The sequence below is a fragment of the Petromyzon marinus genome, assembly GCF_048934315.1.
Source record: "Petromyzon marinus isolate PM22_M1 ecotype Great Lakes invasive population chromosome 75 unlocalized genomic scaffold, UKy_Petmar_22M1.pri1.0 chr75_unloc.2, whole genome shotgun sequence".
Classification (NCBI taxonomy): Eukaryota; Metazoa; Chordata; class Hyperoartia; order Petromyzontiformes; family Petromyzontidae; genus Petromyzon; species Petromyzon marinus.
Genome location: NW_027422614.1, coordinates 587194 through 609832, shown reverse-complemented (window position 1 = coordinate 609832; position 22639 = coordinate 587194). Strand labels below are relative to the sequence as shown.

General features: G+C 51.2%; 2 protein-coding genes across 2 annotated transcripts in view; both read left to right on the top strand.

Moving 5' to 3' along the window:
- Positions 1-22639, top strand: part of LOC116937404 (E3 ubiquitin-protein ligase UBR4) — a gene marked incomplete at its 5' end in the record, with an annotated part of 266747 nt that overhangs the window by 164584 nt on the left and 79524 nt on the right.
- LOC142908166 (type-1 angiotensin II receptor-associated protein-like) overlaps positions 1-22639 on the top strand; it is a 48998-nt gene that overhangs the window by 13915 nt on the left and 12444 nt on the right. The window lies entirely within an intron of this gene.

The window sequence follows — 22639 nt, the reverse complement described above, 5'->3', positions numbered from 1 at the left end:
GCAGAGACGCAGGGTGTAGCAGAGACTCAGGGTGTAGTAGAGACTCAGGGTGTAGTAGAGACTCAGGCTGTAGTAGAGACTCAGGGTGTAGCAGAGACTCAGGGTGTAGTAGAGACTCAGGGTGTAGCAGAGACTCAGGGTGTAGTAGAGACTCAGGGTGTAGTAGAGACTCAGGGTGTAGTAGAGACTCAGGGCAAAGTAGAGACTCAGGGTGTAGTAGAGACTCAGGCTGTAGTAGAGACTCAGTGTGTAGTAGAGACTCAGGCTGTAGTAGAGACTCAGGGTGTAGCAGAGACTCAGGGTGTAGTAGAGACTCAGGGTGTAGTAGAGACTCAGGGTGTAGTAGCGACTCAGGGTGTAGTAGAGACTCAGGGTGTAGTAGAGACTCGGGGTGTATTAGAGACTCAGGGTGTAGTAGAGACTCGGGGTGTAGCAGAGACTCAGGCTGTAGTAGAGACTCAGGGTGTAGTAGAGACTCAGGCTGTAGTAGAGACTCAGGGTGTAGTAGAGACTCAGGGTGTAGTAGAGACTCAGGCAGTAGTAGAGACTCAGGGTGTAGTAGAGACTCAGGGTGTAGCAGAGACTCAGGGTGTAGTAGAGACTCAGGGTGTAGTAGAGACTCAGGGTGTAGTAGAGACTCAGGGCGAAGTAGAGACTCAGGGTGTAGTAGAGACTCAGGCTGTAGTAGAGACTCAGTGTGTAGTAGAGACTCAGGCTGTAGTAGAGACTCAGGGTGTAGCAGAGACTCAGGGTGTAGTAGAGACTCAGGGTGTAGTAGAGACTCAGGGTGTAGTGGCGACTCAGGGTGTAGTAGAGACTCAGGGTGTAGTAGAGACTCGGGGTGTAGTAGAGACTCAGGGTGTAGTAGAGACTCGGGGTGTAGCAGAGACTCAGGCTGTAGTAGAGACTCAGGGTGTAGTAGAGACTCAGGCTGTAGTAGAGACTCAGGGTGTAGTAGAGACTCAGGGTGTAGTAGAGACTCAGGCAGTAGTAGAGACTCAGGGTGTAGTAGAGACTCAGGGTGTAGCAGAGACTCAGGCTGTAGTAGAGACTCAGGCAGTAGTAGAGACTCAGGGTGTAGTAGAGACTCAGGGTGTAGTAGAGACTCAGGCAGTAGTAGAGACTCAGGGTGTAGCAGAGACTCAGGGTGTAGTAGAGACTCAGGGTGTAGTAGAGACTCAGGGTGTAGTAGAGACTCAGGGTGTAGTAGAGACTCAGGCAGTAGTAGAGACTCAGGGTGTAGTAGAGACTCAGGCAGTAGTAGAGACTCAGGGTGTAGTAGAGACTCAGGGTGTAGTAGAGACTCAGGCTGTAGTAGAGACTCAGGCTGTAGTAGAGACTCAGGGTGTAGTAGAGACTCAGGGTGTAGTAGAGACTCAGGGTGTAGTAGAGACTCAGGGCGTAGTAGAGACTCAGGCTGTAGCAGAGACTCAGGGTGTAGTAGAGACTCAGGCTGTAGTAGAGACTCAGGCTGTAGTAGAGACTCAGGGTGTAGTAGAGACTCAGGGTGTAGCAGAGACTCGGGTTGTAGTAGAGACTCAGGCTGTAGTAGAGACTCAGGGCGTAGTAGAGACTCAGGCTGTAGCAGAGACTCAGGGTGTAGTAGAGACTCAGGGTGTAGCAGTGACTCAGGGTGTAGTAGAGACTCGGGGTGTAGTAGAAACTCAGGGTGTAGTAGAGACTCAGGCTGTAGTAGAGACTTAGGGTGTAGTAGAGACTCAGGGTGTAGTAGAGACTCAGGGTGTAGTAGAGACACAGGGTGTAGTAGAGACTCAGGGTGTAGTAGAGACTCAGGCTGTAGTCGAGACTCAGGGTGTAGTAGAGACTCAGGGTGTAGTAGAGACTTAGGGTGTAGCAGAGACTCGGGGTGTAGTAGAGACTCAGGGTGTAGTAGAGACTCAGGGTGTAGTAGAGACTCAGGGTGTAGTAGAGACTCAGGGTGTAGTAGAGACTCAGGGTGTAGTAGAGACTCAGGCTGTAGTCGAGACTCAGGGTGTAGTAGAGACTCAGGGTGTAGCAGAGACTTAGGGTGTAGCAGAGACTCAGGCTGTAGTAGAGACTCAGGGTGTAGTAGAGACTCAGGGTGTAGTAGAGACTCAGGATGTAGTAGAGACTCAGGGTGTAGCAAAGACTCACGGTGGAGTAGAGACTCAGGGTGTAGTAGAGACTCAGGCTGTAGTAGAGACTCAGGGTGTAGTAGAGACTTAGGGTGTAGTAGAGACTCAGGCTGTAGTAGAGACTCAGGGTGTAGTAGCGACTCAGGGTGTAGCAGAGACTCAGGCTGTAGTAGAGACTCAGGGTGTAGAGAGACTCAGGGTGTAGTAGAGACTTAGGGTGTAGTAGAGACTCAGGGTGTAGTAGAGACTCAGGGTGTAGTAGCGACTTAGGGTGCAGCAGAGACTCAGGCTGTAGTAGAGACTCAGGGTGTAGTAGAGACTCAGGGTGTAGTAGAGACTCAGGCTGTAGTCGAGACTCAGGGTGTAGTAGAGACTCAGGGTGTAGCAGAGACTTAGGGTGTAGCAGAGACTCAAGCTGTAGTAGAGACTCAGGGTGTAGTAGAGACTCAGGGTGTAGTAGAGACTCAGGGTGTAGCAAAGACTCACGGTGGAGTAGAGACTCAGGGTGTAGTAGAGACTCAGGCTGTAGTAGAGACTCAGGGTGTAGTAGAGACTCAGGGTGTAGTAGCGACTTAGGGTGTAGCAGAGACTCAGGCTGTAGTAGAGACTCAGGGTGTAGTAGAGACTCAGGGTGTAGCAGAGACTCAGGCTGTAGTAGAGACTCAGGGTGTAGTAGAGACTCAGGGTGTAGTAGAGACTTAGGGTGTAGTAGAGACTCAGGGTGTAGTAGAGACTCAGGGTGTAGTAGCGACTTAGGGTGTAGCAGAGACTCAGGCTGTAGTAGAGACTCAGGGTGTAGTAGAGACTCAGGGTGTAGTAGAGACTCAGGGTGTAGTAGAGACTTAGGGTGTAGTAGAGACTCAGGGTGTAGTAGAGACTCAGGGTGTAGTAGAGACTCGGGGTGTAGTAGAGACTCGGGGTGTAGTAGAGACTCGGGGTGTAGTAGAGACTCGGGCTGTAGTAGAGACTCAGGGTGTAGTAGAGACTCAGGCAGTAGTAGAGACTCAGGGTGTAGTAGAGACTCAGGGTGTAGTAGAGACTCAGGCAGTAGTAGAGACTCAGGGTGTAGTAGAGACTCAGGGTGTAGTAGAGACTCAGGCTGTAGTAGAGACTCAGGGTGTAGTAGAGACTCAGGGTGTAGTAGAGACTCAGGGCGTAGTAGAGACTCAGGCTGTAGCAGAGACTCAGGGTGTAGTAGAGACTCAGGCTGTAGTAGAGACTCAGGCTGTAGTAGAGACTCAGGGTGTAGTAGAGACTCAGGGTGTAGCAGAGACTCGGGTTGTAGTAGAGACTCAGGCTGTAGTAGAGACTCAGGGCGTAGTAGAGACTCAGGCTGTAGCAGAGACTCAGGGTGTAGTAGAGACTCAGGGTGTAGCAGTGACTCAGGGTGTAGTAGAGACTCGGGGTGTAGTAGAGACTCAGGGTGTAGTAGAGACTCAGGCTGTAGTAGAGACTTAGGGTGTAGTAGAGACTCAGGGTGTAGTAGAGACTCAGGGTGTAGTAGAGACACAGGGTGTAGTAGAGACTCAGGGTGTAGTAGAGACTCAGGCTGTAGTCGAGACTCAGGGTGTAGTAGAGACTCAGGGTGTAGTAGAGACTTAGGGTGTAGCAGAGACTCGGGGTGTAGTAGAGACTCAGGGTGTAGTAGAGACTCAGGGTGTAGTAGAGACTCAGGCTGTGGTAGAGACTCAGGGTGTAGTAGAGACTCAGGGTGTAGTAGAGACTCAGGGTGTAGTAGAGACTCAGGCTGTAGTCGAGACTCAGGGTGTAGTAGAGACTCAGGGTGTAGCAGAGACTTAGGGTGTAGCAGAGACTCAGGCTGTAGTAGAGACTCAGGGTGTAGTAGAGACTCAGGGTGTAGTAGAGACTCAGGATGTAGTAGAGACTCAGGGTGTAGCAAAGACTCACGGTGGAGTAGAGACTCAGGGTGTAGTAGAGACTCAGGCTGTAGTAGAGACTCAGGGTGTAGTAGAGACTCAGGGTGTAGTAGAGACTCAGGCTGTAGTAGAGACTCAGGGTGTAGTAGCGACTCAGGGTGTAGCAGAGACTCAGGCTGTAGTAGAGACTCAGGGTGTAGTAGAGACTCAGGCTGTAGTAGAGACTCAGGGTGTAGTAGAGACACAGGGTGTAGTAGAGACTCAGGGTGTAGTAGAGACTCAGGCTGTAGTCGAGACTCAGGGTGTAGTAGAGACTCAGGGTGTAGTAGAGACTTAGGGTGTAGCAGAGACTCGGGGTGTAGTAGAGACTCAGGGTGTAGTAGAGACTCAGGGTGTAGTAGAGACTCAGGCTGTGGTAGAGACTCAGGGTGTAGTAGAGACTCAGGGTGTAGTAGAGACTCAGGGTGTAGTAGAGACTCAGGCTGTAGTCGAGACTCAGGGTGTAGTAGAGACTCAGGGTGTAGCAGAGACTTAGGGTGTAGCAGAGACTCAGGCTGTAGTAGAGACTCAGGGTGTAGTAGAGACTCAGGGTGTAGTAGAGACTCAGGATGTAGTAGAGACTCAGGGTGTAGCAAAGACTCACGGTGGAGTAGAGACTCAGGGTGTAGTAGAGACTCAGGCTGTAGTAGAGACTCAGGGTGTAGTAGAGACTCAGGGTGTAGTAGAGACTCAGGCTGTAGTAGAGACTCAGGGTGTAGTAGCGACTCAGGGTGTAGCAGAGACTCAGGCTGTAGTAGAGACTCAGGGTGTAGAGAGACTCAGGGTGTAGTAGAGACTTAGGGTGTAGCAGAGACTCAGGGTGTAGTAGAGACTCAGGGCGAAGTAGAGACTCAGGGCGAAGTAGAGACTCAGGGTGTAGTAGAGACTCAGGGCGAAGTAGAGACTCAGGGTGTAGTAGAGACTCAGGCTGTAGTAGAAACTCAGTGTGTAGTAGAGACTCAGGCTGTAGTAGAGACTCAGGGTGTAGCAGAGACTCAGGGTGTAGTAGAGACTCAGGGTGTAGTAGAGACTCAGGGTGTAGTAGCGACTCAGGGTGTAGTAGAGACTCAGGGTGTAGTAGAGACTCGGGGTGTATTAGAGACTCAGGGTGTAGTAGAGACTCGGGGTGTAGCAGAGACTCAGGCTGTAGTAGAGACTCAGGGTGTAGTAGAGACTCAGGCTGTAGTAGAGACTCAGGGTGTAGTAGAGACTCAGGGTGTAGTAGAGACTCAGGCAGTAGTAGAGACTCAGGGTGTAGTAGAGACTCAGGGTGTAGCAGAGACTCAGGGTGTAGTAGAGACTCAGGGCGAAGTAGAGACTCAGGGCGAAGTAGAGACTCAGGGTGTAGTAGAGACTCAGGCTGTAGTAGAGACTCAGTGTGTAGTAGAGACTCAGGCTGTAGTAGAGACTCAGGGTGTAGCAGAGACTCAGGGTGTAGTAGAGACTCAGGGTGTAGTAGAGACTCAGGGTGTAGTAGCGACTCAGGGTGTAGTAGAGACTCAGGGTGTAGTAGAGACTCGGGGTGTAGTAGAGACTCAGGGTGTAGTAGAGACTCGGGGTGTAGCAGAGACTCAGGCTGTAGTAGAGACTCAGGGTGTAGTAGAGACTCAGGCTGTAGTAGAGACTCAGGGTGTAGTAGAGACTCAGGGTGTAGTAGAGACTCAGGCAGTAGTAGAGACTCAGGGTGTAGTAGAGACTCAGGGTGTAGCAGAGACTCAGGCTGTAGTAGAGACTCAGGCAGTAGTAGAGACTCAGGGTGTAGTAGAGACTCAGGCTGTAGTAGAGACTCAGTGTGTAGTAGAGACTCAGGCTGTAGTAGAGACTCAGGGTGTAGCAGAGACTCAGGGTGTAGTAGAGACTTAGGGTGTAGTAGAGACTCAGGGTGTAGTAGAGACTCAGGGTGTAGTAGAGACTCAGGGTGTAGTAGAGACTCGGGGTGTAGTAGAGACTCGGGGTGTAGTAGAGACTCGGGGTGTAGTAGAGACTCGGGGTGTAGTAGAGACTCGGGCTGTAGTAGAGACTCAGGGTGTAGTAGAGACTCAGGGTGTAGTAGAGACTCAGGGTGTAGTAGAGACTCAGGCTGTAGTAGAGACTCAGGGTGTAGTAGAGACTCAGGGTGTAGTAGAGACTCAGGGTGTAGTAGAGACTCAGGGCAAAGTAGAGACTCAGGGTGTAGTAGAGACTCAGGCTGTAGTAGAGACTCAGTGTGTAGTAGAGACTCAGGCTGTAGTAGAGACTCAGGGTGTAGCAGAGACTCAGGGTGTAGTAGAGACTCAGGGTGTAGTAGAGACTCAGGGTGTAGTAGCGACTCAGGGTGTAGTAGAGACTCAGGGTGTAGTAGAGACTCGGGGTGTATTAGAGACTCAGGGTGTAGTAGAGACTCGGGGTGTAGCAGAGACTCAGGCTGTAGTAGAGACTCAGGGTGTAGTAGAGACTCAGGCTGTAGTAGAGACTCAGGGTGTAGTAGAGACTCAGGGTGTAGTAGAGACTCAGGCAGTAGTAGAGACTCAGGGTGTAGTAGAGACTCAGGGTGTAGCAGAGACTCAGGGTGTAGTAGAGACTCAGGGTGTAGTAGAGACTCAGGGTGTAGTAGAGACTCAGGGCGAAGTAGAGACTCAGGGTGTAGTAGAGACTCAGGCTGTAGTAGAGACTCAGTGTGTAGTAGAGACTCAGGCTGTAGTAGAGACTCAGGGTGTAGCAGAGACTCAGGGTGTAGTAGAGACTCAGGGTGTAGTAGAGACTCAGGGTGTAGTGGCGACTCAGGGTGTAGTAGAGACTCAGGGTGTAGTAGAGACTCGGGGTGTAGTAGAGACTCAGGGTGTAGTAGAGACTCGGGGTGTAGCAGAGACTCAGGCTGTAGTAGAGACTCAGGGTGTAGTAGAGACTCAGGCTGTAGTAGAGACTCAGGGTGTAGTAGAGACTCAGGGTGTAGTAGAGACTCAGGCAGTAGTAGAGACTCAGGGTGTAGTAGAGACTCAGGGTGTAGCAGAGACTCAGGCTGTAGTAGAGACTCAGGCAGTAGTAGAGACTCAGGGTGTAGTAGAGACTCAGGGTGTAGTAGAGACTCAGGCAGTAGTAGAGACTCAGGGTGTAGCAGAGACTCAGGGTGTAGTAGAGACTCAGGGTGTAGTAGAGACTCAGGGTGTAGTAGAGACTCAGGGTGTAGTAGAGACTCAGGCAGTAGTAGAGACTCAGGGTGTAGTAGAGACTCAGGCAGTAGTAGAGACTCAGGGTGTAGTAGAGACTCAGGGTGTAGTAGAGACTCAGGCTGTAGTAGAGACTCAGGCTGTAGTAGAGACTCAGGGTGTAGTAGAGACTCAGGGTGTAGTAGAGACTCAGGGTGTAGTAGAGACTCAGGGCGTAGTAGAGACTCAGGCTGTAGCAGAGACTCAGGGTGTAGTAGAGACTCAGGCTGTAGTAGAGACTCAGGCTGTAGTAGAGACTCAGGGTGTAGTAGAGACTCAGGGTGTAGCAGAGACTCGGGTTGTAGTAGAGACTCAGGCTGTAGTAGAGACTCAGGGCGTAGTAGAGACTCAGGCTGTAGCAGAGACTCAGGGTGTAGTAGAGACTCAGGGTGTAGCAGTGACTCAGGGTGTAGTAGAGACTCGGGGTGTAGTAGAAACTCAGGGTGTAGTAGAGACTCAGGCTGTAGTAGAGACTTAGGGTGTAGTAGAGACTCAGGGTGTAGTAGAGACTCAGGGTGTAGTAGAGACACAGGGTGTAGTAGAGACTCAGGGTGTAGTAGAGACTCAGGCTGTAGTCGAGACTCAGGGTGTAGTAGAGACTCAGGGTGTAGTAGAGACTTAGGGTGTAGCAGAGACTCGGGGTGTAGTAGAGACTCAGGGTGTAGTAGAGACTCAGGGTGTAGTAGAGACTCAGGGTGTAGTAGAGACTCAGGGTGTAGTAGAGACTCAGGGTGTAGTAGAGACTCAGGCTGTAGTCGAGACTCAGGGTGTAGTAGAGACTCAGGGTGTAGCAGAGACTTAGGGTGTAGCAGAGACTCAGGCTGTAGTAGAGACTCAGGGTGTAGTAGAGACTCAGGGTGTAGTAGAGACTCAGGATGTAGTAGAGACTCAGGGTGTAGCAAAGACTCACGGTGGAGTAGAGACTCAGGGTGTAGTAGAGACTCAGGCTGTAGTAGAGACTCAGGGTGTAGTAGAGACTTAGGGTGTAGTAGAGACTCAGGCTGTAGTAGAGACTCAGGGTGTAGTAGCGACTCAGGGTGTAGCAGAGACTCAGGCTGTAGTAGAGACTCAGGGTGTAGAGAGACTCAGGGTGTAGTAGAGACTTAGGGTGTAGTAGAGACTCAGGGTGTAGTAGAGACTCAGGGTGTAGTAGCGACTTAGGGTGCAGCAGAGACTCAGGCTGTAGTAGAGACTCAGGGTGTAGTAGAGACTCAGGGTGTAGTAGAGACTCAGGCTGTAGTCGAGACTCAGGGTGTAGTAGAGACTCAGGGTGTAGCAGAGACTTAGGGTGTAGCAGAGACTCAAGCTGTAGTAGAGACTCAGGGTGTAGTAGAGACTCAGGGTGTAGTAGAGACTCAGGGTGTAGCAAAGACTCACGGTGGAGTAGAGACTCAGGGTGTAGTAGAGACTCAGGCTGTAGTAGAGACTCAGGGTGTAGTAGAGACTCAGGGTGTAGTAGCGACTTAGGGTGTAGCAGAGACTCAGGCTGTAGTAGAGACTCAGGGTGTAGTAGAGACTCAGGGTGTAGCAGAGACTCAGGCTGTAGTAGAGACTCAGGGTGTAGTAGAGACTCAGGGTGTAGTAGAGACTTAGGGTGTAGTAGAGACTCAGGGTGTAGTAGAGACTCAGGGTGTAGTAGCGACTTAGGGTGTAGCAGAGACTCAGGCTGTAGTAGAGACTCAGGGTGTAGTAGAGACTCAGGGTGTAGTAGAGACTCAGGGTGTAGTAGAGACTTAGGGTGTAGTAGAGACTCAGGGTGTAGTAGAGACTCAGGGTGTAGTAGAGACTCGGGGTGTAGTAGAGACTCGGGGTGTAGTAGAGACTCGGGGTGTAGTAGAGACTCGGGCTGTAGTAGAGACTCAGGGTGTAGTAGAGACTCAGGCAGTAGTAGAGACTCAGGGTGTAGTAGAGACTCAGGGTGTAGTAGAGACTCAGGCAGTAGTAGAGACTCAGGGTGTAGTAGAGACTCAGGGTGTAGTAGAGACTCAGGCTGTAGTAGAGACTCAGGGTGTAGTAGAGACTCAGGGTGTAGTAGAGACTCAGGGCGTAGTAGAGACTCAGGCTGTAGCAGAGACTCAGGGTGTAGTAGAGACTCAGGCTGTAGTAGAGACTCAGGCTGTAGTAGAGACTCAGGGTGTAGTAGAGACTCAGGGTGTAGCAGAGACTCGGGTTGTAGTAGAGACTCAGGCTGTAGTAGAGACTCAGGGCGTAGTAGAGACTCAGGCTGTAGCAGAGACTCAGGGTGTAGTAGAGACTCAGGGTGTAGCAGTGACTCAGGGTGTAGTAGAGACTCGGGGTGTAGTAGAGACTCAGGGTGTAGTAGAGACTCAGGCTGTAGTAGAGACTTAGGGTGTAGTAGAGACTCAGGGTGTAGTAGAGACTCAGGGTGTAGTAGAGACACAGGGTGTAGTAGAGACTCAGGGTGTAGTAGAGACTCAGGCTGTAGTCGAGACTCAGGGTGTAGTAGAGACTCAGGGTGTAGTAGAGACTTAGGGTGTAGCAGAGACTCGGGGTGTAGTAGAGACTCAGGGTGTAGTAGAGACTCAGGGTGTAGTAGAGACTCAGGCTGTGGTAGAGACTCAGGGTGTAGTAGAGACTCAGGGTGTAGTAGAGACTCAGGGTGTAGTAGAGACTCAGGCTGTAGTCGAGACTCAGGGTGTAGTAGAGACTCAGGGTGTAGCAGAGACTTAGGGTGTAGCAGAGACTCAGGCTGTAGTAGAGACTCAGGGTGTAGTAGAGACTCAGGGTGTAGTAGAGACTCAGGATGTAGTAGAGACTCAGGGTGTAGCAAAGACTCACGGTGGAGTAGAGACTCAGGGTGTAGTAGAGACTCAGGCTGTAGTAGAGACTCAGGGTGTAGTAGAGACTCAGGGTGTAGTAGAGACTCAGGCTGTAGTAGAGACTCAGGGTGTAGTAGCGACTCAGGGTGTAGCAGAGACTCAGGCTGTAGTAGAGACTCAGGGTGTAGTAGAGACTCAGGCTGTAGTAGAGACTCAGGGTGTAGTAGAGACACAGGGTGTAGTAGAGACTCAGGGTGTAGTAGAGACTCAGGCTGTAGTCGAGACTCAGGGTGTAGTAGAGACTCAGGGTGTAGTAGAGACTTAGGGTGTAGCAGAGACTCGGGGTGTAGTAGAGACTCAGGGTGTAGTAGAGACTCAGGGTGTAGTAGAGACTCAGGCTGTGGTAGAGACTCAGGGTGTAGTAGAGACTCAGGGTGTAGTAGAGACTCAGGGTGTAGTAGAGACTCAGGCTGTAGTCGAGACTCAGGGTGTAGTAGAGACTCAGGGTGTAGCAGAGACTTAGGGTGTAGCAGAGACTCAGGCTGTAGTAGAGACTCAGGGTGTAGTAGAGACTCAGGGTGTAGTAGAGACTCAGGATGTAGTAGAGACTCAGGGTGTAGCAAAGACTCACGGTGGAGTAGAGACTCAGGGTGTAGTAGAGACTCAGGCTGTAGTAGAGACTCAGGGTGTAGTAGAGACTCAGGGTGTAGTAGAGACTCAGGCTGTAGTAGAGACTCAGGGTGTAGTAGCGACTCAGGGTGTAGCAGAGACTCAGGCTGTAGTAGAGACTCAGGGTGTAGAGAGACTCAGGGTGTAGTAGAGACTTAGGGTGTAGCAGAGACTCAGGGTGTAGTAGAGACTCAGGGCGAAGTAGAGACTCAGGGCGAAGTAGAGACTCAGGGTGTAGTAGAGACTCAGGGCGAAGTAGAGACTCAGGGTGTAGTAGAGACTCAGGCTGTAGTAGAAACTCAGTGTGTAGTAGAGACTCAGGCTGTAGTAGAGACTCAGGGTGTAGCAGAGACTCAGGGTGTAGTAGAGACTCAGGGTGTAGTAGAGACTCAGGGTGTAGTAGCGACTCAGGGTGTAGTAGAGACTCAGGGTGTAGTAGAGACTCGGGGTGTATTAGAGACTCAGGGTGTAGTAGAGACTCGGGGTGTAGCAGAGACTCAGGCTGTAGTAGAGACTCAGGGTGTAGTAGAGACTCAGGCTGTAGTAGAGACTCAGGGTGTAGTAGAGACTCAGGGTGTAGTAGAGACTCAGGCAGTAGTAGAGACTCAGGGTGTAGTAGAGACTCAGGGTGTAGCAGAGACTCAGGGTGTAGTAGAGACTCAGGGCGAAGTAGAGACTCAGGGCGAAGTAGAGACTCAGGGTGTAGTAGAGACTCAGGCTGTAGTAGAGACTCAGTGTGTAGTAGAGACTCAGGCTGTAGTAGAGACTCAGGGTGTAGCAGAGACTCAGGGTGTAGTAGAGACTCAGGGTGTAGTAGAGACTCAGGGTGTAGTAGCGACTCAGGGTGTAGTAGAGACTCAGGGTGTAGTAGAGACTCGGGGTGTAGTAGAGACTCAGGGTGTAGTAGAGACTCGGGGTGTAGCAGAGACTCAGGCTGTAGTAGAGACTCAGGGTGTAGTAGAGACTCAGGCTGTAGTAGAGACTCAGGGTGTAGTAGAGACTCAGGGTGTAGTAGAGACTCAGGCAGTAGTAGAGACTCAGGGTGTAGTAGAGACTCAGGGTGTAGCAGAGACTCAGGCTGTAGTAGAGACTCAGGCAGTAGTAGAGACTCAGGGTGTAGTAGAGACTCAGGCTGTAGTAGAGACTCAGTGTGTAGTAGAGACTCAGGCTGTAGTAGAGACTCAGGGTGTAGCAGAGACTCAGGGTGTAGTAGAGACTTAGGGTGTAGTAGAGACTCAGGGTGTAGTAGAGACTCAGGGTGTAGTAGAGACTCAGGGTGTAGTAGAGACTCGGGGTGTAGTAGAGACTCGGGGTGTAGTAGAGACTCGGGGTGTAGTAGAGACTCGGGGTGTAGTAGAGACTCGGGCTGTAGTAGAGACTCAGGGTGTAGTAGAGACTCAGGGTGTAGTAGAGACTCAGGGTGTAGTAGAGACTCAGGCTGTAGTAGAGACTCAGGGTGTAGTAGAGACTCAGGGTGTAGTAGAGACTCAGGCTGTAGTAGAGACTCAGGGTGTAGTAGAGACTCGGGGTGTAGTAGAGATTCAGGGTGTAGTAGAGACTCAGGGTGTAGTAGAGACTCAGGCTGTAGTAGAGACTCAGGCTGTAGTAGAGACTCGGGGTGTAGTAGAGACTCGGGGTGTAGTAGAGACTCAGGGTGTAGTAGAGACTCAGGGTGTAGTAGATACTCAGGGTGTAGTAGAGACTCAGGGTGTAGTAGAGACTCAGGGTGTAGTAGAGACTCAGGCTGTAGTAGAGACTCAGGGTGTAGCAGAGACTCGTGGTGTAGTAGAGACTCAGGGTGTAGTAGAGACTCAGGGTGTAGTAGAGACTCAGGGTGTAGTATATACTCAGGGTGTAGCAGAGACTCAGGGTGTAGCAGAGACTCAGGGTGTAGCAGAGACTCAGGCTGTAGTAGAGACTCAGGGTGTAGCAGAGACTCGGGGTGTAGTAGAGACTCAGGGTGTAGTAGAGACTCAGGGTGTAGTAGAGACTCAGGGTGTAGTATATGCTCAGGGTGTAGCAGAGACTCAGGGTGTAGCAGAGACTCAGGGTGTAGCAGAGACTCAGGCTGTAGTAGAGACTCAGGGTGTAGCAGAGACTCAGGGTCTAGTAGAGACTCAGGGTGTAGTAGAGACTCAGGGTGTAGCAGAGACTCAGGGTGTAGTAGAGACTCAGGGTGTAGCAGAGACTCAAGGTGTAGTAGAGACTCAGGGTGTAGTAGAGACTCAGGGTGTAGCAGAGACTCAGGGTGTAGCAGAGACTCAGGGTGTAGCAGAGACTCAGGGTGTAGCAGAGACTCAGGTGTAGTAGAGACTCAGGCTGTAGTAGAGACTCAGGGTGTAGCAGAGACTCAGGGTCTAGTAGAGACTCGGGGTGTAGTAGAGACTCGGGGTGTAGTAGAGACTCAGGGTGTAGTAGAGACTCAGGCTGTAGTAGAGACTCAGGGTGTAGTAGAGACTCAGGGTGTAGTAGAGACTCAGGGTGTAGTAGAGACTCAGGCTGTAGTAGAGACTCAGGGTGTAGTAGAGACTCAGGGTGTAGCAGAGACGTAGGGTGTAGTAGAGACTCAGGCTCTTGTAGAGACTCAGGGTGTAGTAGAGACTCAGGCTGTAGTAGAGACTCAGGGTGTAGTAGAGACTCAGGGTGCAGTAGAGACTCAGGCTGTAGTAGAGACTCGGGGTGTAGTAGAGACTCAGGGTGAAGTAGAGACTCAGGGTGTAGTAGAGACTCAGGGTGTAGTAGAGACACAGGGTGTAGTAGAGACTCAGGGTGTAGTAGAGACACAGGGTGTAGTAGAGACTCAGGGTGTAGCAGAGACTCAGGGTGTAGTAGAGACTCAGGCTCTAGTAGAGACTCAGGGTGTAGTAGAGACTCAGGGTGTAGTAGAGACACAGGGTGTAGTAGAGACACAGGGTGTAGTAGAGACTCGGGTTGTAGTAGAGACTCAGGGTGTAGCAGAGACGCAGGGTGTAGCAGAGACTCAGGGTGTAGTAGAGACTCAGGGTGTAGTAGAGACTCAGGGTGTAGCAGAGACTCAGGGTGTAGTAGAGACTCAGGGTTTAGCAGAGACTCAGGGTGTAGTAGAGACTCAGGGTGTAGTAGAGACTCAGGGTGTAGTAGAGACTCAGGGTGTAGTAGAGACTCAGGGCGAAGTAGAGACTCAGGGTGTAGTAGAGACTCAGGCTGTAGTAGAGACTCAGTGTGTAGTAGAGACTCAGGCTGTAGTAGAGACTCAGGGTGTAGCAGAGACTCAGGGTGTAGTAGAGACTCAGGGTGTAGTAGAGACTCAGGGTGTAGTAGCGACTCAGGGTGTAGTAGAGACTCAGGGTGTAGTAGAGACTCGGGGTGTATTAGAGACTCAGGGTGTAGTAGAGCCTCGGGGTGTAGCAGAGACTCAGGCTGTAGTAGAGACTCAGGGTGTAGTAGAGACTCAGGCTGTAGTAGAGACTCAGGGTGTAGTAGAGACTCAGGGTGTAGTAGAGACTCAGGCAGTAGTAGAGACTCAGGGTGTAGTAGAGACTCAGGGCGAAGTAGAGACTCAGGGCGAAGTAGAGACTCAGGGTGTAGTAGAGACTCAGGCTGTAGTAGAGACTCAGTGTGTAGTAGAGACTCAGGCTGTAGTAGAGACTCAGGGTGTAGCAGAGACTCAGGGTGTAGTAGAGACTCAGGGTGTAGTAGAGACTCAGGGTGTAGTAGCGACTCAGGGTGTAGTAGAGACTCAGGGTGTAGTAGAGACTCGGGGTGTAGTAGAGACTCAGGGTGTAGTAGAGACTCGGGGTGTAGCAGAGACTCAGGCTGTAGTAGAGACTCAGGGTGTAGTAGAGACTCAGGCTGTAGTAGAGACTCAGGGTGTAGTAGAGACTCAGGGTGTAGTAGAGACTCAGGCAGTAGTAGAGACTCAGGGTGTAGTAGAGACTCAGGGTGTAGCAGAGACTCAGGCTGTAGTAGAGACTCAGGCAGTAGTAGAGACTCAGGGTGTAGTAGAGACTCAGGGTGTAGTAGAGACTCAGGCAGTAGTAGAGACTCAGGGTGTAGCAGAGACTCAGGGTGTAGTAGAGACTCAGGGTGTAGTAGAGACTCAGGGTGTAGTAGAGACTCAGGGTGTAGTAGAGACTCAGGCAGTAGTAGAGACTCAGGGTGTAGTAGAGACTCAGGGTGTAGTAGAGACTCAGGCAGTAGTAGAGACTCACGGTGTAGTAGAGACTCAGGCTGTAGTAGAGACTCAGGCTGTAGTAGAGACTCAGGGTGTAGTAGAGACTCAGGGTGTAGTAGAGACTCAGGGTGTAGTCGAGACTCAGGGTGTAGTAGAGACTCAGGGTGTAGCAGAGACTTAGGGTGTAGCAGAGACTCAAGCTGTAGTAGAGACTCAGGGTGTAGTAGAGACTCAGGGTGTAGTAGAGACTCAGGGTGTAGCAAAGACTCACGGTGGAGTAGAGACTCAGGGTGTAGTAGAGACTCAGGCTGTAGTAGAGACTCAGGGTGTAGTAGAGACTCAGGGTGTAGTAGCGACTTAGGGTGTAGCAGAGACTCAGGCTGTAGTAGAGACTCAGGGTGTAGTAGAGACTCAGGGTGTAGCAGAGACTCAGGCTGTAGTAGAGACTCAGGGTGTAGTAGAGACTCAGGGTGTAGTAGAGACTTAGGGTGTAGTAGAGACTCAGGGTGTAGTAGAGACTCAGGGTGTAGTAGCGACTTAGGGTGTAGCAGAGACTCAGGCTGTAGTAGAGACTCAGGGTGTAGTAGAGACTCAGGGTGTAGTAGAGACTCAGGGTGTAGTAGAGACTTAGGGTGTAGTAGAGACTCAGGGTGTAGTAGAGACTCAGGGTGTAGTAGAGACTCGGGGTGTAGTAGAGACTCGGGGTGTAGTAGAGACTCGGGGTGTAGTAGAGACTCGGGCTGTAGTAGAGACTCAGGGTGTAGTAGAGACTCAGGCAGTAGTAGAGACTCAGGGTGTAGTAGAGACTCAGGGTGTAGTAGAGACTCAGGCAGTAGTAGAGACTCAGGGTGTAGTAGAGACTCAGGGTGTAGTAGAGACTCAGGCTGTAGTAGAGACTCAGGGTGTAGTAGAGACTCAGGGTGTAGTAGAGACTCAGGGCGTAGTAGAGACTCAGGCTGTAGCAGAGACTCAGGGTGTAGTAGAGACTCAGGCTGTAGTAGAGACTCAGGCTGTAGTAGAGACTCAGGGTGTAGTAGAGACTCAGGGTGTAGCAGAGACTCGGGTTGTAGTAGAGACTCAGGCTGTAGTAGAGACTCAGGGCGTAGTAGAGACTCAGGCTGTAGCAGAGACTCAGGGTGTAGTAGAGACTCAGGGTGTAGCAGTGACTCAGGGTGTAGTAGAGACTCGGGGTGTAGTAGAGACTCAGGGTGTAGTAGAGACTCAGGCTGTAGTAGAGACTCAGGGTGTAGTAGAGACTCAGGGTGTAGTAGAGACACAGGGTGTAGTAGAGACTCAGGGTGTAGTAGAGACTCAGGCTGTAGTCGAGACTCAGGGTGTAGTAGAGACTCAGGGTGTAGTAGAGACTTAGGGTGTAGCAGAGACTCGGGGTGTAGTAGAGACTCAGGGTGTAGTAGAGACTCAGGGTGTAGTAGAGACTCAGGCTGTGGTAGAGACTCAGGGTGTAGTAGAGACTCAGGGTGTAGTAGAGACTCAGGGTGTAGTAGAGACTCAGGCTGTAGTCGAGACTCAGGGTGTAGTAGAGACTCAGGGTGTAGCAGAGACTTAGGGTGTAGCAGAGACTCAGGCTGTAGTAGAGACTCAGGGTGTAGTAGAGACTCAGGGTGTAGTAGAGACTCAGGATGTAGTAGAGACTCAGGGTGTAGCAAAGACTCACGGTGGAGTAGAGACTCAGGGTGTAGTAGAGACTCAGGCTGTAGTAGAGACTCAGGGTGTAGTAGAGACTCAGGGTGTAGTAGAGACTCAGGCAGTAGTAGAGACTCAGGGTGTAGTAGAGACTCAGGGTGTAGTAGAGACTCAGGCTGTAGTAGAGACTCAGGGTGTAGTAGAGACTCAGGGTGTAGTAGAGACTCAGGGCGTAGTAGAGACTCAGGCTGTAGCAGAGACTCAGGGTGTAGTAGAGACTCAGGCTGTAGTAGAGACTCAGGGTGTAGTAGAGACTCAGGCAGTAGTAGAGACTCAGGGTGTAGTAGAGACTCAGGGTGTAGTAGAGACTCAGGCAGTAGTAGAGACTCAGGGTGTAGTAGAGACTCAGGGTGTAGTAGAGACTCAGGCTGTAGTAGAGACTCAGGGTGTAGTAGAGACTCAGGGTGTAGTAGAGACTCAGGGCGTAGTAGAGACTCAGGCTGTAGCAGAGACTCAGGGTGTAGTAGAGACTCAGGCTGTAGTAGAGACTCAGGCTGTAGTAGAGACTCAGGGTGTAGTAGAGACTCAGGGTGTAGCAGAGACTCGGGTTGTAGTAGAGACTCAGGCTGTAGTAGAGACTCAGGGCGTAGTAGAGACTCAGGCTGTAGCAGAGACTCAGGGTGTAGTAGAGACTCAGGGTGTAGCAGTGACTCAGGGTGTAGTAGAGACTCGGGGTGTAGTAGAGACTCAGGGTGTAGTAGAGACTCAGGCTGTAGTAGAGACTCAGGGTGTAGTAGAGACTCAGGGTGTAGTAGAGACACAGGGTGTAGTAGAGACTCAGGGTGTAGTAGAGACTCAGGCTGTAGTCGAGACTCAGGGTGTAGTAGAGACTCAGGGTGTAGTAGAGACTTAGGGTGTAGCAGAGACTCGGGGTGTAGTAGAGACTCAGGGTGTAGTAGAGACTCAGGGTGTAGTAGAGACTCAGGCTGTGGTAGAGACTCAGGGTGTAGTAGAGACTCAGGGTGTAGTAGAGACTCAGGGTGTAGTAGAGACTCAGGCTGTAGTCGAGACTCAGGGTGTAGTAGAGACTCAGGGTGTAGCAGAGACTTAGGGTGTAGCAGAGACTCAGGCTGTAGTAGAGACTCAGGGTGTAGTAGAGACTCAGGGTGTAGTAGAGACTCAGGATGTAGTAGAGACTCAGGGTGTAGCAAAGACTCACGGTGGAGTAGAGACTCAGGGTGTAGTAGAGACTCAGGCTGTAGTAGAGACTCAGGGTGTAGTAGAGACTCAGGGTGTAGTAGAGACTCAGGCTGTAGTAGAGACTCAGGGTGTAGTAGCGACTCAGGGTGTAGCAGAGACTCAGGCTGTAGTAGAGACTCAGGGTGTAGTAGAGACTCAGGCTGTAGTAGAGACTCAGGGTGTAGTAGAGACACAGGGTGTAGTAGAGACTCAGGGTGTAGTAGAGACTCAGGCTGTAGTCGAGACTCAGGGTGTAGTAGAGACTCAGGGTGTAGTAGAGACTTAGGGTGTAGCAGAGACTCGGGGTGTAGTAGAGACTCAGGGTGTAGTAGAGACTCAGGGTGTAGTAGAGACTCAGGCTGTGGTAGAGACTCAGGGTGTAGTAGAGACTCAGGGTGTAGTAGAGACTCAGGGTGTAGTAGAGACTCAGGCTGTAGTCGAGACTCAGGGTGTAGTAGAGACTCAGGGTGTAGCAGAGACTTAGGGTGTAGCAGAGACTCAGGCTGTAGTAGAGACTCAGGGTGTAGTAGAGACTCAGGGTGTAGTAGAGACTCGGGATGTAGTAGAGACTCAGGGTGTAGCAAAGACTCACGGTGGAGTAGAGACTCAGGGTGTAGTAGAGACTCAGGCTGTAGTAGAGACTCAGGGTGTAGTAGAGACTCAGGGTGTAGTAGAGACTCAGGCTGTAGTAGAGACTCAGGGTGTAGTAGCGACTCAGGGTGTAGCAGAGACTCAGGCTGTAGTAGAGACTCAGGGTGTAGAGAGACTCAGGGTGTAGTAGAGACTTAGGGTGTAGTAGAGACTCAGGGTGTAGTAGAGACTCAGGGTGTAGTAGCGACTTAGGGTGCAGCAGAGACTCAGGCTGTAGTAGAGACTCAGGGTGTAGTAGAGACTCAGGGTGTAGTAGAGACTCAGGCTGTAGTCGAGACTCAGGGTGTAGTAGAGACTCAGGGTGTAGCAGAGACTTAGGGTGTAGCAGAGACTCAAGCTGTAGTAGAGACTCAGGGTGTAGTAGAGACTCAGGGTGTAGTAGAGACTCAGGGTGTAGCAAAGACTCACGGTGGAGTAGAGACTCAGGGTGTAGTAGAGACTCAGGCTGTAGTAGAGACTCAGGGTGTAGTAGAGACTCAGGGTGTAGTAGCGACTTAGGGTGTAGCAGAGACTCAGGCTGTAGTAGAGACTCAGGGTGTAGTAGAGACTCAGGGTGTAGCAGAGACTCAGGCTGTAGTAGAGACTCAGGGTGTAGTAGAGACTCAGGGTGTAGTAGAGACTTAGGGTGTAGTAGAGACTCAGGGTGTAGTAGAGACTCAGGGTGTAGTAGCGACTTAGGGTGTAGCAGAGACTCAGGCTGTAGTAGAGACTCAGGGTGTAGTAGAGACTCAGGGTGTAGTAGAGACTCAGGGTGTAGTAGAGACTTAGGGTGTAGTAGAGACTCAGGGTGTAGTAGAGACTCAGGGTGTAGTAGAGACTCAGGGTGTAGTAGAGACTCGGGGTGTAGTAGAGACTCGGGGTGTAGTAGAGACTCGGGGTGTAGTAGAGACTCGGGGTGTAGTAGAGACTCGGGCTGTAGTAGAGACTCAGGGTGTAGTAGAGACTCAGGGTGTAGTAGAGACTCAGGGTGTAGTAGAGACTCAGGCTGTAGTAGAGACTCAGGGTGTAGTAGAGACTCAGGGTGTAGTAGAGACTCAGGCTGTAGTAGAGACTCAGGGTGTAGTAGAGACTCGGGGTGTAGTAGAGATTCAGGGTGTAGTAGAGACTCAGGGTGTAGTAGAGACTCAGGCTGTAGTAGAGACTCAGGCTGTAGTAGAGACTCGGGGTGTAGTAGAGACTCGGGGTGTAGTAGAGACTCAGGGTGTAGTAGAGACTCAGGGTGTAGTAGAGACTCAGGGTGTAGTAGAGACTCAGGGTGTAGTAGAGACTCAGGCTGTAGTAGAGACTCAGGGTGTAGCAGAGACTCGTGGTGTAGTAGAGACTCAGTGTGTAGTAGAGACTCAGGGTGTAGTAGAGACTCAGGGTGTAGTATATACTCAGGGTGTAGCAGAGACTCAGGGTGTAGCAGAGACTCAGGGTGTAGCAGAGATTCAGGCTGTAGTAGAGACTCAGGGTGTAGCAGAGACTCGGGGTGTAGTAGAGACTCAGGGTGTAGTAGAGACTCAGGGTGTAGTAGAGACCCAGGGTGTAGTATATGCTCAGGGTGTAGCAGAGACTCAGGGTGTAGCAGAGACTCAGGGTGTAGCAGAGACTCAGGCTGTAGTAGAGACTCAGGGTGTAGCAGAGACTCAGGGTCTAGTAGAGACTCAGGGTGTAGTAGAGACTCAGGGTGTAGCAGAGACTCAGGGTGTAGTAGAGACTCAGGGTGTAGCAGAGACTCAAGGTGTAGTAGAGACTCAGGGTGTAGTAGAGACTCAGGGTGTAGCAGAGACTCAGGGTGTAGCAGAGACTCAGGGTGTAGCAGAGACTCAGGGTGTAGCAGAGACTCAGGTGTAGTAGAGACTCAGGCTGTAGTAGAGACTCAGGGTGTAGCAGAGACTCAGGGTCTAGTAGAGACTCGGGGTGTAGTAGAGACTCGGGGTGTAGTAGAGACTCAGGGTGTAGTAGAGACTCAGGCTGTAGTAGAGACTCAGGGTGTAGTAGAGACTCAGGGTGTAGTAGAGACTCAGGGTGTAGTAGAGACTCAGGCTGTAGTAGAGACTCAGGGTGTAGTAGAGACTCAGGGTGTAGCAGAGACGTAGGGTGTAGTAGAGACTCAGGCTCTTGTAGAGACTCAGGGTGTAGTAGAGACTCAGGCTGTAGTAGAGACTCAGGGTGTAGTAGAGACTCAGGGTGCAGTAGAGACTCAGGCTGTAGTAGAGACTCGGGGTGTAGTAGAGACTCAGGGTGAAGTAGAGACTCAGGGTGTAGTAGAGACTCAGGGTGTAGTAGAGACACAGGGTGTAGTAGAGACTCAGGGTGTAGTAGAGACACAGGGTGTAGTAGAGACTCAGGGTGTAGCAGAGACTCAGGGTGTAGTAGAGACTCAGGCTCTAGTAGAGACTCAGGGTGTAGTAGAGACTCAGGGTGTAGTAGAGACACAGGGTGTAGTAGAGACACAGGGTGTAGTAGAGACTCGGGTTGTAGTAGAGACTCAGGGTGTAGCAGAGACGCAGGGTGTAGCAGAGACTCAGGGTGTAGTAGAGACTCAGGGTGTAGTAGAGACTCAGGGTGTAGCAGAGACTCAGGGTGTAGTAGAGACTCAGGGTTTAGCAGAGACTCAGGGTGTAGTAGAGACTCAGGGTGTAGTAGAGACTCAGGGTGTAGTAGAGACTCAGGGTGTAGTAGAGACTCAGGGCGAAGTAGAGACTCAGGGTGTAGTAGAGACTCAGGCTGTAGTAGAGACTCAGTGTGTAGTAGAGACTCAGGCTGTAGTAGAGACTCAGGGTGTAGCAGAGACTCAGGGTGTAGTAGAGACTCAGGGTGTAGTAGAGACTCAGGGTGTAGTAGCGACTCAGGGTGTAGTAGAGACTCAGGGTGTAGTAGAGACTCGGGGTGTATTAGAGACTCAGGGTGTAGTAGAGACTCGGGGTGTAGCAGAGACTCAGGCTGTAGTAGAGACTCAGGGTGTAGTAGAGACTCAGGCTGTAGTAGAGACTCAGGGTGTAGTAGAGACTCAGGGTGTAGTAGAGACTCAGGCAGTAGTAGAGACTCAGGGTGTAGTAGAGACTCAGGGTGTAGCAGAGACTCAGGGTGTAGTAGAGACTCAGGGTGTAGTAGAGACTCAGGGCGAAGTAGAGACTCAGGGTGTAGTAGAGACTCAGGCTGTAGTAGAGACTCAGTGTGTAGTAGAGACTCAGGCTGTAGTAGAGACTCAGGGTGTAGCAGAGACTCAGGGTGTAGTAGAGACTCAGGGTGTAGTAGAGACTCAGGGTGTAGTAGCGACTCAGGGTGTAGTAGAGACTCAGGGTGTAGTAGAGACTCGGGGTGTAGTAGAGACTCAGGGTGTAGTAGAGACTCGGGGTGTAGCAGAGACTCAGGCTGTAGTAGAGACTCAGGGTGTAGTAGAGACTCAGGCTGTAGTAGAGACTCAGGGTGTAGTAGAGACTCAGGGTGTAGTAGAGACTCAGGCAGTAGTAGAGACTCAGGGTGTAGTAGAGACTCAGGGTGTAGCAGAGACTCAGGCTGTAGTAGAGACTCAGGCAGTAGTAGAGACTCAGGGTGTAGTAGAGACTCAGGGTGTAGTAGAGACTCAGGCAGTAGTAGAGACTCAGGGTGTAGCAGAGACTCAGGGTGTAGTAGAGACTCAGGGTGTAGTAGAGACTCAGGGTGTAGTAGAGACTCAGGGTGTAGTAGAGACTCAGGCAGTAGTAGAGACTCAGGGTGTAGTAGAGACTCAGGGTGTAGTAGAGACTCAGGCAGTAGTAGAGACTCACGGTGTAGTAGAGACTCAGGCTGTAGTAGAGACTCAGGGTGTAGTAGAGACTCAGGGTGTAGTAGAGACTCAGGCTGTAGTAGAGACTCAGGGTGTAGCAGAGACTCAGGGTGTAGTAGAGACTCAGGCTGTAGTAGAGACTCAGGGCGTAGTAGAGACTCAGGCTGTAGCAGAGACTCAGGGTGTAGTAGAGACTCAGGCTGTAGTAGAGACTCAGGGTGTAGTAGAGACTCAGGGTGTAGTAGAGACTCAGGGTGTAGTAGAGACTCAGGGCGTAGTAGAGACTCAGGCTGTAGCAGAGACTCAGGGTGTAGTAGAGACTCAGGCTGTAGTAGAGACTCAGGCTGTAGTAGAGACTCAGGGTGTAGTAGAGACTCAGGGTGTAGCAGAGACTCGGGTTGTAGTAGAGACTCAGGCTGTAGTAGAGACTCAGGGCGTAGTAGAGACTCAGGCTGTAGCAGAGACTCAGGGTGTAGTAGAGACTCAGGCTGTAGTAGAGACTCAGGCTGTAGTAGAGACTCAGGGTGTAGT